The sequence below is a fragment of the Lepisosteus platostomus genome, chromosome 4, assembly GCF_059453375.1.
Source record: "Lepisosteus platostomus isolate fLepPlt1 chromosome 4, fLepPlt1.hap1, whole genome shotgun sequence".
NCBI classification, from domain to species: Eukaryota; Metazoa; Chordata; class Actinopteri; order Semionotiformes; family Lepisosteidae; genus Lepisosteus; species Lepisosteus platostomus.
Genome location: NC_142614.1, coordinates 44,884,074 through 44,900,245, shown reverse-complemented (window position 1 = coordinate 44,900,245; position 16,172 = coordinate 44,884,074). Strand labels below are relative to the sequence as shown.

At 35.3% G+C, this 16,172-nt stretch overlaps 1 protein-coding gene across 5 annotated transcripts in view; it reads left to right on the top strand.

Annotated features, from left to right (window-relative positions):
- Positions 1 to 504: 504 nt before the first annotated feature.
- setbp1 (SET binding protein 1) overlaps positions 505 to 16,172 on the top strand; it is a 101,071-nt gene continuing 85,403 nt past the window's right edge. Inside the window, exons 1-2 of one of the 5 annotated variants that reach the window (XM_088629581.1) lie at positions 506 to 1,158; positions 3,370 to 3,415. The gene's annotated coding sequence lies outside the window, so the exon portion shown is untranslated. Of the gene's footprint in view, positions 1,163 to 3,369; positions 3,416 to 16,172 lie in introns of all 5 variants that reach the window. The other 4 variants (XM_088629583.1, XM_088629584.1, XM_088629580.1 and 1 more) reach the window with 4 other exon arrangements.

Here is a 16,172-nt window from a genome sequence, read left to right as displayed (position 1 = left end):
AATTAATTAAAATTAATAAAGGATTACCAGGGTTCAGTAAACATCTTAGGAATTTTCTCATTTCACTTTCCTGACACTTAAGCAAAAAAAAAAAAACTAGTGTTATTTTCAATGATGAACAGCTGTGGACTGCACAACGAATTAGATAAGTTTGACCAATTTTCAAAGAAAAAGATGCGAATTATGTTCCCTTATACAGTTTCTACAACACAACATTTACTGTATTTTTCTCACGTGTGTATGGATTAATTTTAATTATTATCTGAATGACACATGCCAGGTTTCTTAATTTGCCTCAATTATCTTTTAATTTATGTTTGCGAAATGTAAAATGATGTCACCGATGGGAATGCAGACATTACAACGGTGTTGTTTAACACGATATGGGACGAAAAGGGGATACTACAGTCAACTGTGAAAAGCGAGGTGTTTCTCCTCGACTGACAGGTAGAGGCGGCAGTGAGTATTCAAGCCTCTGGAGCTCATAGCCGTGCTCTGTGCATGTGTGTGAGATCATTATCAGAAACTGCTGCAGGACTAGTCAGAGAGAGAGCGAGATGGAGCGAGGCAAATACTCACAACTCTGATTGAACACAGCCAAGGGGGAAAATCACTGAAAAAACACCTTCTTCTGATCATTCACAACCGCCTTTCCCATGTCTGCAAACTAGCGTCACTACACCTCAAGTGGGATTCCGGATTTAATAAGGATACGCGTTTTGCTTTCTTTTTTCGCTGCAGCAAAAATCAGCTTGATTTTTTTTTCACTCCAGGTCTAGGATTTGAGAGGGAAGCTATGGAGGTTTCTGATTGACCAGCAACATTAAGCAAATCAAGTGGATATTTTCTGCAACTAAGCTACGGCTGTTACCTTTGCGTTCTTTAAAGCGGAGCTGGGAAATTCATCGATTTTGAGCAACGGATCTTATCGAACATTTTGATTTGATAATCAAACCCTTTTTAATTTCTACATTTTCTTATTAACTCAGCCTTCATCAGACGCCATTTTCCCCTCTTTTTTTCTTTTTAAAGCCTCGCTCTGTTTGACAGATCGCCGGGAGGATGTCATTGCAGCCGGTGTACGTGTAAATGGATTTTAAATAACACACAAAATCGGAAAAAAGAAGATTCGAGAAAATCATACAAAATTGGATATGGGTTAGTAAGTAACTTAAATCTTAGTTTTTGAACGTGTTACTACAAAATGTTGTAACATACTTAACCGCTGTATTATTTAGCAATAAGGAGTTTAATAATACTGTGCAAGTTCCATATACTGTACGTAATCTGCATGCTTCATGAAATGCCCTTCAAAGAAGAGACAAATGGTAACTTTTTAGCTACATGCTGCGAATTTGTAGCCGCACATATACTGTTTTATACGCTTTCTGATTACGTTTACTATAATTTACAAAATGTTTAACAGTTTAAAATAATATTGTTTAAAGTTTAGGTTCCTAACGTTGTCGGACCTTTCTTTTGAGAGACACTCGACATCGATAGCTCTTGGTGAGCTGTCGTTTTGTTGTCTGTATTACCGAGGTTTTGAACTTCAACTTACTGTTATTAATACACACTTCTCTATACATTCACCTATTATAAGATTATTTTTTTTCAAACAATTCCATTGCAGGGGTTTGAGAAAACAGTTACAAGGTGAAATGAAGCAAATAACTATAGGGACTGGAGTCTTCAGAATGCAGTTAAAGGATGAGAAAATATTTCTGGGTTTAGGGAGTTTACTTGGAAGACAACTGAAGATCTAATACCAGTTACATACATATGTGCAACGAAAGTACGGGATTAAGTTTTAGTATCATTATATGTTGCAATCCCTTCTATAATATTTGTTTCACGCACAGAACTGTTGTGGAATTAAAGGTATTGCGTTTTCTAAAAACATAATGAGCTAAGTAAAACTACTTTCGTAACAAAATTGTATGGATGTAATGTTGAGCTATTATGAAAAAGTTTCCCGCGAAGAGTAAGTAGTTGGGGGGAAAGGGAGCAAAGTGCGAAACGAACTAGACGTCCTTTGGTTAAGTAAGCAAAGGACACAAGACGTTGCAAAACCCGCTAAAAACTGCTATGTTCGCGCATCAAACTTGACTACAAGCTCCATGAAAACGCATCAAGCATTATCTACTAGTGAAGCTAAAAAAATTATAAACATCGTGCACTTAAATCATGTCTGGCTGATGAAAATGCGTATACATTAGAGGGCATTAAATAGATGATAACTTACTCTGAAACTAAGCTGATAAAAAGGTTTTATATTGACTCAGTTCCTGTGTATAGGGAATCCCCTTTGATTGCTGAGTACTGCATTTGCTGCTGCAGTCTCGCATAGTGAGGGTGGTTTAGCAAGGACACGACTATTGATCTTTATGTAGGTTTTCACCAGAATCCTCTGGCCTGTAGCTTCAGTGTTTAAATGTCCTTTTCGTAATTCAGGGGCTTGTAGTGGATTTTTTCTTTTTGTCAGACATTTCCTGAAATTCGGAACGTTTTTATCACCTGATATGGCTTGAATGCCAAGAGCGGTCATTCTGCAGCATTACGGTCAAAAGGCCTTCATAAACGCTGTCTAGCACAAGCATCAAAAGTTCCCATGTAAATCGTTGTGTGTTAACATGCAGGAAGCTAATATTACTAAGATAAATAGCGCTGAATATATTAAACATATCAAGTCTAAATTTCTTCTTCGAAACAGTCTTGTTATCCTCGTTTGACTAAATGCCTGTGTAAGAGGTGGGAGGGTAATTTTCATCTATGAAGTTTGTCAAGATAAACCATAATGAATCACCACTACAACCTTTACAAAAATCAGCAACTGAACCCATTATCACTTTTTTGCTAGTGTGATATCATGCTCCAGATCCACAAAGAAAACAGTTTTGTTTCAGTTTTCAGAATACAAAGTTGATATTGCACTTCTTGATACTGTAAATAATTTTGAGAAATATTTTAAGCTCATCCAGAGGAAAAAAACCCTCCCCAAAGTGTAAAAGCCACTGAATCATGGATTTTAACAGCCTTGCTCTTTCTCACATGCATGTGCAGTAGGCACACTAACGTTTTGTCAGTATTCTGTATTCAGGGGTTACATTTTACATTTACATTACATTTTAGTGATACTGTATGTAAGGCTTAACTGTAGTAGCCTTAAGTAGATGTTGAAATGCAGTAGTACTGTCACTTGTGCTCTCACAAAGGTGAAGAAAGTATGCAAGAGTATTTAGTCTAGGTGAGTGTATAAGATTGTTGTGGTGTAGTAAGGTGTATAAAATAATGTTATTAAAGTAAACTAATCATAAAATGGCTGTCTTCTGATTTTCAGGGTAACCATATGTCTTTTTTCATTTAAAGATTGGAGATGGTCATGCAATCTGAGCATGGGTCCACAGAATGTGATGTGAGTTTACTTAGGTTTTTCTACATCTTAAATTAAACAAAAGCTATGGGTTGTTTCACCTTATTTTTCACCTTGATGACTGTATTTAGGGATAGCATTGTCTGAAAATGATCAAAAGTATATTAATGCATGTTTGTAAACCAAAACCTTGTCCAAAATGATAATGTACGTACTGTACTTACATTGTTTTCATATATTCTTGTCATTACATCTGAAAATGATTTGAGGAAAATTAGTTTCATCTTGAATAATTACTGAAATATGTCAGTCCAATCTTGAAACCCCTTTCTTCCAAGTGTAAAATATGAATATGAAGGATAATTTACAAATGTATTCAATGATCATACTTTAAAAAACACAGGGATCCATCAACCCAGTGACATTTCTACCGCTAATATTTCACTGATGTAACTTTTGATAATGTGTGCTTTATAATCAAATTACATTTCGCTGCATTTCTGAAAATGTTTACTGTAGACAGACAAGGAGGTGGCCTCACTGTTAAATACTTTTCTGGAGGCTGGAGACCTTTAAAAAAATCCTGTGTGTAACAAATGGATTATAGTATCTAATTTTTCTTTTAATAATCTCACATCAGTACAACAACTGAAGGCTGTGGGAATAAAAGAAAATCACAGCATTTGTACATTTTGTGAGGATATTAAATGTGAAACCCAGTGTGTGAGTGAAGCTCATGAAGTTGTGCTCAATGATGGATGATGTCCTGTGTAACATGTTTCTTAGTATGTTAAACATCAGATTTTCAAAAAATGCAGTGCTATAGGGCGGTAGTGAAATAAGTATTTTTACTGTACATTTCCATCAAATTCTTCTTTGAAATGTCAACTGGTAGCTGTTTTTCTTCAAGACAACCTATTTTGGAAACATATCTTACTTTGAGAACTGGATCATTCACTTCTCTATTTGCTGCTTAAGTTTGAATGATAGAATTAAGACACCAAAGTTTTTGTTGTCCTGCACAACAGATGAAGAAAGAATAGGTGTCTTAGTCTCTTAGGTATACATAAGTACAGCTACCTCATCTTTAACATCCCATATTTTTAAAGACATTTACTTTTCAAAACCCCAAGTTTGATGTTATTTTCCATGAGATCCTAAAAACCCCTGATCATTTCTGAAACTTTGCTGCCATTTTCCACCTGAACTCTTAGCTCTACACAGCTGTACAGCTGTGTATAAACCTGATCTGTCCACTTTTACTCTCCTTTCAATAGTCTTCTTCCAGCTAGGTTTCACAGTATTTATTAAGCAATAATTTCACCTCAGCCTTTTAGGACCATAAGCAAGCCCAACACCATGTACTGTACTGTAAATGTTGCTGTGTAATGCAGTTATAGGAGTTTGCATTTATAGTTTTTTAAAAAACATCGTCACACTAAAAATAGTACAGCCTAGATAGTTTTATTCTTTATTCAATACAATTATTAGTCCCAGATGGTATTCGTATTTCAGCTTTTACAACTTTATGAGTAATGTAACAAGAACATCTTTTCTGTGAACTAAAGACAGTCTGAAATACTGGAGCAATTACTTTGTTACTAATACAAATGTACAGGACTAAAATATGAGTTTTATTGCAAAACTTTCCGTCTGCATAAACTTGATAATTGTTCATTTTACTTATTTTCTCTGCAGTGGGTGGTGAGCTTAATGTTTACTTATAGGGACAATTAAGAATCTTCCAACACTGGAAATTTGACTTTTGCAATCTTCTCAATGTAGTTATTTCTGGGAGAGCAGTTATGAAAAGCAGGCCTTTATTAATGTCCATTAATTTTTATTTCACTTTAGTAATCTGTTTTGACAAATAAGTACAGGTTCCAATGCATTTGTCATTAGAAAAGAAGACCAAACCCTACATTTTTTTTCCCTTTCAGTCAAATAATTTTCAACATAAAGGTTTCAGCAATTATAAATAAAGGAATATACTGTCAGCACAGTTAGAAATGGTGAAAGTGATAGTAATACTGGATTAGAAGCTTAGTTATTTATAGCTGCTGCCAGTTGCTGAAATAATAGTAAAGTGTATTTGTTGGTAACCTAAGTGACACCAATAAGGTACAATATACAGAGATTACCTGTGCATCCAGAGCATCCATTTTAGGCTGCTGTATAAGCTTGCAACATTTTACCTTATAACATTCTGTGGCAGCACAGGAGCACATACTGTGAGAAGGATTCAGGAATCTCTCTTATGAATTGATTCTGTTGGCATTCTAAGTATAGTAAAAATGCAGTGTAATCCTATAATGACCTTTACATTTTAAGTTAATGGTAAGTTTTCTTTAAGAATTCTTTAAGAAATCAGCTCATTTTGCTTCATTGTGTAGTTCCATGGTTAATTCTTCCCATCGCAATTGTGTATATTTTTGTAATGAGCCAGAAGTAGTAATTTTGTTTTTCAATGTGATAAGATTTCTCCCTATATTTGGCTGTGGTTGGATTTCCATGGCAACCAGCCAAAACTTGACAGGAGTTAAAGGAAATGGAAGAGACGACCAAGGACAAGGCATATTGTTGGCAGGTTTTCTGAGCTGAACATCAGAGGAAGTATACCTGTTGGCAGTGTTCATGAGTTGAAAGTTAATCTTTGTTATTGACAGCCATTTTATAATCCAGATACAGTAAAACAGACTAGCTATATTCTTCAGTTGATAAAAAGCCAAATCTCCCTCATATTCTTGATTTTGGGAAATGGCAACAGTAAAATATAGTTAAATTGATAGCTGTAGCACATTAGCTAAAGCCTCAGCAATTTTTGAAAGCTTATTGAGTTTGCCTTTGCATGATTCCCTAGCTTTCACACTGCTCCACGGCCTTTCATGCTTGTCTGCACAGCTACAGATTTGTGAGTTAATGTATTTTTTACAGGATTTGTAAGACTGCTTAACTGCGTTTTGAGGTAATCAGAAAAAAATGTCTTATTTTCAACAGGCATTTAGTCTTGATTTTCAAAAGTCATAACAACAGAATGTGAGTCAGAAACACAATATGTTAAACATTTTTTTCAGCTCTTCCTGGCAAATGAGCGAATACCTGAAGAGGTTTATCACATAGTAGTTGCTTTTTTTAGTGCAGCCTTCACTTTTGGACTTCCACTTAGCCCTAATGTAGCAAACACCTATCTAATGAGAAGCATAGGATTAATAAACCTTTAGATTTTATTTGTTGTTGTTAATTTGAATGCTTCTTCTACTTCTGTTCCTGTCTGTTGGTAGGGTCAAAACCATTTCCTGACCAGAGTCTGAACTTTGAATGTGCATGGCAGGGTTAATTGAGTTACATGGAACGTGCCATCTATAGTGCATTGTTTTTTTACTGCACCAGACACATTAAAACCCTCTACTATTTTTATCTGAATCACTGAATGAAAAGATCCATTGTTCTTCTTGGAGTTAAAATGTAATTGTGTTTGCTTGTTCTGGAAGATTGTATTGCCATTGCAGCTGAAGTAATTTACAATGCTCTCAGTCATTGAGGTTTTGTTATTACTTACAGATACAGTTGGTATTGGGGGTGGAAATGGTCACTTTTATTTTAACTTTTTAATTAGAAGCCTTAATCACAAAGCATTTATTATTGGTAAAGGTTTCAGTTTTTTATGACAACAGAAATGAACTAACATATTTTATGAAGCAGGATGAAATACTAAATTTCTCTTTGACCCTTGTAAATGTTTAATTCATTAGGCTAATGCTATTATTTAAAGCAATTTACTTTTGTACTCATTGTTACAGCTGGATATTGTACTGTAAGTATTTAATTCAAGTACCTTCCTTAAGGATACAATAGCAGTGTTCCACCTAGGTTTTGAACCAACAACCTTTTTTGATGAGTATTGAACCCTAAACACTACTTCCTATTGCTGCCTACCTTGGTCATTTTTATAAAGAGGAAGGTCTGATGTTTTTACTTCAGGAAAAAACATTGCAGCCTGACAAGGTATAAGTGGGAGATGAATAAAAGTGATGGAATCTAGGATTAACTCTCAGGCTATTTCATGATTGCTACAGTGTATAATAAATTCGACATAAATTCTTCAGCTAGTCATTATAAGCATATGATTTGAATTATTGTAGGGATGTAGTATGGCTGACTTTAATATAATCTTGAAAAGACTCTGAAGAAACATGCATTGTGAATAACTTTAGTGCCATTTTCCTTTTCACTCTTTTCTATAAAGCTTAGCTGAAAATATAATATAAAATTTAATCTTTACCACTGTGTATGTCGTACAGGAAAATTTCACGGTGACTGACACTATTTATTGGAAACAACTCAAGATGATTAAATCTCTAGTTATTGTGAGTAGTAGTATTTAATTCAGCACTACATGTCACTGTTTCTTTTAAGTCTCTATTCTATTATTTCAAATATAATAAAACTACCTGTGAAGTGGAACCAAGATTAATACTAATACAAACGTCGGGATAAAAAAAAAGTAGTGAATATTACTTTTCGTATAAAACATTCTTATTCAGACTGACATAAAGTATATAAGACAGTATATAAAGAAAAATTCAAATACATGCAAGAATTCCAATAACAAGACAATATTTGAGGCAGGCACATGTTAGAAGTGCTAGTTTCCATTGAGCAGTAAACAACATATAGGTGAGGATTCAGTTATTATAGAATAGAAGGATTGCCATTGAGAAGAGTGCACAATAAGTTGGTGGTTAAAGTTCACAGCAGTGTAAAAGAGATCACAGCTGCTGTACAAACTGATGTGTCTTGAGGAGACACTGAAAGGTGGTCAGGGACTGAGCAGATGTGATTTCAATGGGTAGTTCATTTCACTGCTTGGATCCAGGGATGAGAGTGAACAAGCACTGGAGGCAAGGCAGCATAGAGGAGGACAGGAGAGGTCAGGAGGCCGTAGAGGGACAGAAGAAACTCTGGGAATAGACTGTGGCAAAAGTGGTGGAGGCCGCTGCAGGCAAGCAAAACAAGTGTTTTGAAATGGATGTGTGCACCAGTAGGGAAACAAGAGGCAGAATTCTGAGTTGGAGAAGTTAAATATCAGCTCTTGGTTAGATGTGGTGACCACTTTGGACACTTTAAACTGAAATATTTCTTGAGTCAGGGAAGACAACTAGACCATGAAAAAATAGTAGGTTGGGTTTTATTGGATCTTTATTGTTGTGCGATAATACTGTAAATCTGATCTCCAGTTGTTAAATCCCTTGGAAATTTGAGTCTTTTGAGGAGAAAGGCCAAAGAGTTAGAGGTCTGCCTGTCAGAAAGGCCACTGGGTCATGGTACAGCTTATTTTGTAGTCGGAGGCAGAGAGAAGAGATGGTCAAACTTTCTCTGAACTGAAGAGTTGATGTCTTACCCTGTCTGTTCACCTTTTGGCTGATTATTTCATTAAAAAATCAGGGAATCTTCTACCAATGTTCTGCCAATTTCTGTCTTGTATTTAAAGAGGTGTTTACTGTATGTGGCCTTTCTACTGGCCATCAATTCGAGTTCTCCTTTTGTATAGGCCTGATTAAAACTGACCTGTATTGACCCGAGTGATGATCAGAATACAGAATATTCAGTTAGCTATGCAGTATCACCATTATCACATGTAACCATATATCATACAGTATTGCGAAACAATATATTAGACAACGAAATGCATATTGTTTGCGGTATAAAATCCCCAATTTATATTATGTTGATGTGTAAGCAAAATGCCAACTTCAGTCAACTTGTAGAAATTGTTTCAGCTCTTATCAACAAACCTAACTAAAAACCACTCCACTGACATCTTGAAGTGATTAAGAAATTGTGATTGCATGCTAACATTAGCCTTAAAATTCAGTTAGCAAAATACAAAATGTAATAAAACAAAATAAATAATACTAGTGAATATACTTTCAGTGGATGCTAAGCACTTTAATGCTTGTTTATTCAAAATTCAACCTGACCTTGCATAACAGATAATACAGCATATTAATGGATTCCTGGAATGTATTAAATGATGAAATATTAGTTTTAAGGAACCTGTAATTCTTCACCTACTTGATCAAATTATATTGCTCATTTGGGCCACCTCTTTTGCAAGATGTTTTGAAACAAAATAAAGTCATTTTAGAACAATTGTTGATAGGTTGCTGATCCATTCACTTGCAGTCTACACTAAGTAACTCCAAGACGGTATGTCTTCAAGAAGTGCAGATAAAATTAAGTTATTTGTGTGTGTGATGTGTGATGAGAAACAATATCAGCTGAGTATCAACCCTCGCTTAGGAGCATACTGATATTTCTAAAAAAAAATAGAGATAGCCTGGTAATATTGTCTGGCCTCTAGTATTAATGAGGTTTATTTAATTTTTTCTGAGATATAGCTTTCATATAAATAGTTGCACATGCTTCACTTGGTCTCCAACTGACAAGTGTTGCTGTTTCACTGTTTAAATTAATGAGCTATTGGATGTAACAACACTGCACAGTGAGAATCCTAAACTATATAACGGGTATGTCGCAATATGAATTTTCATTAAATTGTCTTCCGTTTCTTTTTGTACACTGAAGTCTATGGCTGAACCTCAGTCAGTCCTATGTGATAGTTACAATTCAAGTGGGATACATTTGTGGTTTAGGGATTATAAATAATGTAAGATAATGCCTCAAATAAGAATATGACCTACAATAGTTTTAAATAGGTAAAAATTAATCATGGTTCGCTTGTAAGGCCCTGCACAGTAAATAAGAAACATTTTTTTTCTTACTTCAGAGAAAGTTTCCTGAGTTTGCCATCTTTATTTCTTAAGCAGATCAACTTTTTTCTTGTGTGAAAAGAGGTAATGAGAAGCTGTTTAATTGAAAAGGATACCCCACAAAACCAGCTTGGCACTTGAATCGTGTTCTGGGTCGGTTTCTGTCATCTTTGGCAAAGATTGTTACCTAATACTTTAATGTCCTGGACTTGTGTGCTGAATAAATTGCCATTTACCTCTGCAGACACTTAAGGTCTGTGACCGTTTGGCAGAGCTGTCTCTGATTTTTCCCAGATCGCCCTGTTTCATGGCCTTAAAAGGGATTGTGTTCAGCAGCTCCTTGTTTTCAGTTGTGCCACCTACAGTAAGGTATCCTCATGCTATTTCAGTGAGAGAAGCAGGCATTTACAAGATCGCTTCCAAAGCATTTTTCCACAATGTAAATTTTGATCTTGTTATTCAAACTTGTTCTTAATGTTTACATAGAAAAATGCTATTTGTATTCTAGTTCTATTTTTGCAATACAAAACCGTTTTGTTTCTTTCTTTCCATTCTCACATTGCCTCTTGCTGGACGTTCATTTTCAAACCATTACTAGCAACCAAAGGAGCTACTGTAGCAGTGCTGAATGGCCCCCACTCATTTGTAATTGTTCCATGTTCCCTGAAGAGGCTTGGAAATCACCAAAATATATAAGAACACCAAACTATAACTTTTTTACCAATTGGACATGTGTTCCCCCATGACCCTGTATTGGATAACACAGAAAATGGATTGATGGGAACCAGAAAAAGGATTGCTGGAAAACTGGTTAAATCATGTTCAGCCAGGGTCTCTAGGGATGAAAAAATAGGGTGTTCTTGAAGTACTTCCCTTACCTGTATGGGTTATAAATCCTGTTTAAACATAAACCTTCTAAGTGTGTAAATATTGAAATGGCTCAGTGATTTTGAATAATGCAGTGTAGTCTTCAATTTAAAGAAAGCTGTCAATATGAGTTAGTAACCTGTTATCTTAGTGCAGATGTGTGCCTTCGATGGCTTGTCCATGTTTTATTTTTAAGTGACTTTTTTTGGATTTTTGAAAACCCTGTTCATGTGATGATGAAATACATAATGGCACAAGAAATTACTTCTACCCCCTTGTGGAAGCCTTTAGAGTTTTAAAATAAATGCAATTCAGTGTCTAGACTTCTTGGTTGAGTGTTGCTGTTATCTTTTCTGTGTAAGATCATTTATCTCTAATCATATTTTTGGTGAATTGGGGCCAGAATAACGTGAATCGTCCAGCTGGAGTGGGGCCTTTGGACTACAATCTTGCCTTGCAGTGCTCTTAATTAAGTGTTGCGTGATATTTTTCAAATAGTTATGATATCCATTTGGACTAAATGTTTTTTACTATACAATTTTATTTGTCCTCATGGGACTAATATGTATAAGTACAATATAATTTACATTTACTCTTGTGGTAATTCCATGTATTAAATATATTTTGTGTTCAACCCAGAGATTTTATGTGGCATTCCGTATTGGTATACATTCATTTTAAGTAAATTTATATGTGTAAACGTTATATGGTTGCATATCCCTTTGTGGCACTAACTGTTAAATTCCAAGTGTAATCCTCTGAAATGGGTTGCCAAGCCTTTATTTTCATCCACTTTGAATTTCTTCCTGGTTTTGCACTGTTCATTTTTTCTTTGGATTGCAATATGCTGCTCACTTGAATTTAAACCTGGAAATTTACATGACCAGTCTAGGATTTTCCACCCTTTTGTTCTGATGAACTCCTTTGTTACACTGGCCATGTGTTTTCGGTCTTTATTATAGTGAAGCTCTGCCCAATACGTATGGAAGCATTTTCTTCTAAATAAGCTGACATAATGTTTCTATAAACTTCAGAATTCATTCTGGTGCTGCCATCATTAGTTACATCATCAACAGAGACAAGTGAGCCAGTTCCAGATGCAGCCATGCATGCCCAGACCATGACATTACCTCCATCATGCTTCACAGATGAGCTGATGTTCTTTGGAACATCTGCAGTTCCTTTCTTTCTCCACACTTTAACCTTTTACCATCACTTTGTTAAAGGTTTATCCTGGTCTCATCTGTCCATAAAATTTTATTCCAGAACTCTTGGCTTTTTTAAATTTGTAAGTTGATATATCCATACTAGATTATCCTTTTTTAAAATTACAGTATTTGTCTGTATATTGATTTGCTATTTCCAGTTACCCTTATCATTGTCACTTTTATAAATTTCTTTGCCTTTTTGTAGCATACAGTATGAAATTTAATTTGTACTTTTCTCTGTTGGGTGGGGATGAGTAACCACTCAAAATGTACCAATGCCAAAATTCCAGTGTTGAAGTCTTTCATTTCAAGCCCAAGTTCACCAGACATTAAATTAACGCAAAGTATAAACACATGGAAGCAAGTGTGCATACTGTATACTACTTTTGGCTTACAGAAACAAATGCATTAGAGATGAGTTTTAATCTGAATTTCACTGCATATGCTCATTCTTGGTATAGTGGTAATAAAAAAAATAACTGTAGCTTCCAACAGTCTTTTCATTTAGGTTCGTAGTACAGAAAAGAATACACGAAAAAATTAGGGTTTGAATATTTCCAGTTTCCTTACAAATCTTAAGTACTTGGTAGAAAACCATGGCAAGGAAAATCCAAAATTAATAAAACCAGTTTTACTGTATTAGGTACCATGGTATGTAGTTTGTATCTGTAACTGGAATAACACTTGAGCAACACCTTTGCTATTGCAAGTGTTAGAACATGAGCACCAGTATCCCTGTGGCACACTAGTCCTAACATCTTAAAACTTTTGGGATCTACTGCTGAAGTGAGAGTTAAAAAACCTTTCTAGCTTTTATTTCTCCTATGCGGACCACATAAAAGACATCAAAGCTCATCTAATATACATATGTACAAGTTAGTTCCGAGTGTCTCCTTTTATCCAAATGTCTTTTCCTCCTATCCGCTCTGAAGGAGATCTCTCTTGTGCTGCTGTCAGTGCAGTCAGACAGTTTCCTTGATGAGCAGAAAAGCAATATCAAGTGCTCTTACCTGCGGCCCTCAGGGTCTGTACTGATTTTGGTCTGCTGTGTGATATTATCACTAGGCTGATTAATCTTGTGGTACAAGTCACTCAGTTTAAACTGGACATCACTTGCTTGTAAGGCACTGTAATGGATTGTGAGGTTTGGGATTGAGATATTATGTTTTTGTGAGGGTGGAATAGGTTATCGTCACTCAGAGATGTGTGAGTGGTATCATGGACCTCATTTGAGGGTGTTTGGTAGGAGAAAAAAAAATACCTTATTGAAATGATGCCAATGTAGGTATGACCTTTACAATAGTAAGGAGACGGATTTAAAATATAATTATGTTATATCTTTAAACTTGGGAATTCCTGCTTTAATAGGTCTGCTTGTACTCTTAAGGTTATGTGAGTTTAGTACTGCACTATTAATGTAAGTAAATGGTTTGGATCATTTATGGAATGTCAAACATTCAGAATTTGGTGTTTTAATGAAGTGTTCTTGACTGTATGTACCAAAGAAAATGATAAATGGCTTTAAAAAATCAACAGTTTTACTATTATAGCAACTTTGACTGCTAAAATATAGTGTAGTTTGGGTGAGAAAAATAAGCTTTTCATTGATCAAGATTTCAAAATCTGGAACAACCTTGATTACAACAAATTACTTATCCATGAACATCCTATATAAAGTGTTGTAGTAACTAATCTTATTACTTTTACGAATCATATGTAATTGAATCATTGTGAGATGTTCCTTGTCCTTAATATCATTTGTTCCTCTGTACACAGCCATGAAATTAAATGGGTACTTTTTATACTGTAAAATATAAAATGGACTGTCAGTTTAAAACCAAATTAAATCATATTTTTACGTAAAGAAGAAAAAACATTTAGTGAAGTGATAGAAATACAAATACTTTTAGCCTTTATATTCTAAGAACATGTGACCTTGATATTCGGAAGATTAAGACGTTTGTGCTCCCAATGTTACACAGAAATGCACTTAGGAAAATACATTGTATTGGTTATTGAGGACATGGTCTTGGTCTAAATACTCTTGTACAATTTCAGGAAGAATTGTGTGCTGTACAATTTAAAGTGATAAACACCTTATGACAGATTAATGCTGTAAGCTGTGTTGCCATTCTGGACATTCCATATGGTGAAGTCGCTGAAACATGGTAGAGGCAGGCTTGGAATTGATAGACTATATTGTATGTTGCACTCCATTTATCAGGTTTGCAACTAGCAGTCTTGGGTGGTCCAAGACTTAACAGTTGTCACCAGTTGTCAAGTTCATAGATCTTGACTGCTCCCTGAGATGCTAGCAGCATAGAGTGACACAAAAATATGCAAAGTGCAGTCCAGAACAACAGTGGAGTTAAAATCAATCAGTAAAGCAGTATGACTCATAATAATTGCAAAGTTTTATTTTGATTATATTAATTTCTGTTACTTATACTTGGTAAAAGATAAGAAAAAAGGTTTGCATTTTTGTCACAAGATTAGTAGTTCAGAAAGCAGGACTGGAATAGTTGAATACGTTTTGGTTTATATTGTGGGGGCAATCCAGAAGAAAAGTTCTTTGTTTTACTTTGGCAAATCTTCTGTCTTCCAGAATATATTTTTTATATGAATGTCAGATTGTATTTGATCTATGAATAAGGCAGGATTGCTAATAAACATGTTTTAACACTATGAAGAGCTGAAAGATTGAAAGGCTTTTAAAAAGTAAGTTGAATTATGTGTGTCATTTACATCGTTTGTTCACAAATGTTAAACGCTTTTAATAGGTGTTCTTCTCTTTGTATTTAGCACTGTATTTATGGGTTAACATCTTCTGAAAATTGTTCATTTAAATGGACCAGAGAGCTGACTATGTGAAGGGCAAATGCTTGGCTTGTTTTAATAGTGCTGACAGAGTAGTATCGGATTCATAACGGCATTTGGTTTTCATTGTACTTCTGCTGCGAAGGAGATATTTCTTCATTTAGCTACCAAAGTTAAAACAGAACACCATGACATTATAGTATTTTAGCTTTGCCTCTAGGGGGTTAACCTCCTGCAGCAAGCTGAGAGATAATTTGCAGTATGATAAGTTTAATTGGTAGAATCTCAACTCTGGATACTATGTTGCCTGCTGCTGCTAATGGGTTTTTCAGTGTCATCTAGCACTCTTGGAGAAGCCAAATGCCTTTGCTCTGATTTTCACAGTATCTCTCAAACTTCTAGAATTATTGTAAAGTAATTGAATAAAAAATGCCAAAGGGAAGACTTGATTTCCATCTCAACCGCTGAAGTTATTCTGTGAGAACTATTTACCTTCTAAATCAGTCCATTTTTCCAATTGAACCACCATTGAACCTGTGCATAAGATATGTCGGCAATATTACTGTTACTAATTAAGCAAACGTTTCTGTCCTTTTCTGTCCATGTATTTTTCTTTATCTGGCCATTACCTCCGTGAGACTTTGGTCTAGGCATTACCTGTTTGTGCATTCTATAGAATGTACCTGTACACATCTACAAACATGGACATAGGTAATTCTTTACACTGGTGGTTCTCTTCACTCTTATATTGTCATTGTCCATAAAGAAGTCTTTTTTTCCCTTGTTGGATGACCTTTACAGTTTAGTGTGGGAAGGGGTGTTTCACACCTTGACAGTCAATATCAGTAAGGTGTCAGCTGGTGAAGCCCTCTTTTGTTGTTATGGAAACTGGCTCCAGCACTTGGCTTCCAGCAGCAGGGGTGCTTCATAAGGACAGATGAGATTTGATAGGTCTCTCGCTGTCAGTTTAAACTGCCCTGACCTCTTCCCCTTAGTAGCAGTCTTTGATGTCAGCCGCAAAGCTGAAAGTAAGTTTCATCGGTGCTACAAGTAATCTACCCTCCGCCTATCTTAAACACTTTCTTTTATTTCTGAATCATAAATTACTGAAATAGTCTGTTTTTTCCAGTTTTT